Source organism: Orycteropus afer, unplaced genomic scaffold (genome assembly GCF_000298275.1).
Source record: "Orycteropus afer afer isolate SDZICR_OR568_19922 unplaced genomic scaffold, OryAfe1.0 scaffold00926, whole genome shotgun sequence".
NCBI lineage: Eukaryota > Metazoa > Chordata > Mammalia > Tubulidentata > Orycteropodidae > Orycteropus > Orycteropus afer.
In genome coordinates, this window is record NW_006922513.1 from 299,811 (window position 1) to 302,261 (window position 2,451).

General features: G+C 40.1%; 1 protein-coding gene across 1 annotated transcript in view; it reads left to right on the plus strand.

The window, feature by feature from the left end:
- PHKA1 (phosphorylase kinase regulatory subunit alpha 1) overlaps window positions 1-2,451 on the plus strand; it is a 414,257-nt gene that overhangs the window by 205,235 nt on the left and 206,571 nt on the right. The gene's annotated exons all lie outside the window — the stretch shown is intronic.

Here is a 2,451-nt window from a genome sequence, read left to right on the forward strand (position 1 = left end):
AGGCAGTATCACTATGGAAGTAGGATTGCCCAACCTTCCTTCCGAGGAGTGGCTGGTGGGTTTGAACCGTCAGCCTTCTGGTTAGCAGTCAATTGCCTTAGGCACTATGCTACTCTGGTCATAGCCAAACATTATTATAGCTCTCTTTTTCCTTTCATTACACTTGTGTCTATTTTCTCCTAGTCTTCTCTTTCCTACCTCATGGTTGATCATCTAAATATCTCAGTCACTAGTGCACCATACTTCTGCTACACCCACCAGAAAATTCTTAGCCCCAGATCAGTGTTACAGTCTGCGTTTTCTGATCTTCTATCTGTACTGGAGAAAAAATTATACAAATAAGCAGAGTGATATTGTTATTGTTAGGTGCCATAGAGTTAACTCTGACTCATACTGACCCCATGTAAAACAGAATGTAAGACACTGCCTGGTCCTGCATCATTCTCATAATCATTGCTATGTTTGAGCCCATTGTTGCAGCCACTGTGTCCATCCATCTCATTGATGGTCTGTCTTTTTTTCACTGACCCTCTACTTTATCAAGCATGATATCCTTCTCCAGGGAATGATCCCTTCTGACAACATAACCAAAGTATGGTAGACAAAGTCTGGCCTTTCTTGCTTCTAAATACATTCTTGCTGTTCTTCCTCCAAAACAGATTTGTTTGTTCTTCTAGCAGTCCATGGTACATTCAATATTCTTTGCCAACACCACAATTCAAATGCATGAGTTCTTCTTCAGCCTTCCTTATTCATTGTCCAGCTTTCACATGAATATAAAGCTATTGAAAAGACCATGGCTTGGATCAGGCACACCTTAGTCTTCAATGTTAGATTGTTGCTTTTCAACCCTTTAAAGAAGTCTTTTGCAACAGATTTGCCCAATGCAATATATCCATGATTTCTTGACTGCTGCTTCCACAGATGTTGATTGTGGATCCAAGTAAAAGGAAATTCTTGACAACTTCAATCATTTCTCCATTTACCATAATGTTGCTTATTGATCCCATTGTGAGGGTTTTTGTTTTCTTTATGCTGACATATAATCTATACTGAAGGCTGTAGTTTCTGATCTTGATCAATAAGAGCTTCAATGCTTCTTCACTTTCAGCAAGCAAGGTTGTGTCATCTGTGTATTGCAGGTTGTTAATCAATCTTCTGATCCTGATGCTGTATTCTTCTTTATATAATCCAACTCCTCTTATTCTTTGTTCAGCATACAGATTGAAGAAGAATGATGAAAGGATACAACCATGACACACATCTTTCCTGATTTTAAACCAAGAAGTATCCCCTTGTTCTTGAACAACTACCTCTTGGTCTATGTACAGGTTCCTTACGAGCACAATTAAGTGTTCTGTAATTCCCATTCTTCTCAATGTTATCCATAATTTGTTGTGATCCACACAGTTGAATGTTGTGATCCACCACTTGTCTGTCAGTTTGTCATACTCTGGTGGCTTAGATCTTCCTGTGGTGTTGGAATCTATGCCTTTGTCATTTCAAATACCATCATGGCAACCCATAGTGGACAGGTTTCAGTGGAGTTTCCAGACTTAGACAGACTAGAAAGAAGGACACGTCCAGGTCCAATTATAAAAAAAGACCACACTGAACCTTATGAATAGCAGGGAAACGTTGTCTGGTACAGTGCCGTAAGATGAGCCCCTCAGGTTGGAAGGCCATTCAAAATACGACTGGGGAAGAGCTGCGCCCTCAAAGTACAGTCAACCTTAATGACGTGGATGGAGGGAGTAAAGTTTTCTGGACCTTCATTTGCTGATATGGCATGACTCAAAATGAGAAGAAACAGCTATAAACATCCATTAATAATCAGAATGTGGAATGTAAGGAATATGAATCAGGGTGCTCAGTAAATGTTTATTAACTGAATGGTTGGATGACCACATGTTATTTTCTGGATTGTTCTCCCTCTGAACATTTTCCATGGAGAATATCCTTCATTATTGTTTCCATTTAGAAGTAATCAAGATATTGTTATGTCCAGGGGACTCTGTAATCCCCATATCCTTCCCCAAACCACAGCAACCCATCACCATGAGGTTCCCAGTATAGAAAAATACACAAAGCGTAATGGAAAAGGAACGTGAAATACCACTTTGTTAATTAAGCTTTTGTCCCAAAAACCCAGCATAGAGAATTCTAGTAAGCTGGAATGAACCAAGTGCTGGATTTTTTTTCCCCCTAAAATCCCAATCCAGCACATCTACTAGTTCTGGAGGAGCAGGAGTAGAAAGCATATTTAGAGAACATGTTTGTTCCTCATGCTTAGTGTCAAACCAGCTGAGGCCTCACTTGGATCATTGGCCCCCAGCCAGGTATCTGCCACATAAAGGGAAAGAGAGTAGGCTTACCTTCTGTGATATAAGTGTAAGAGGAAGAAAGGGGAGCTGTACAGATTTTGCAGGCTATGAGTCTAGAGAAGTGTTA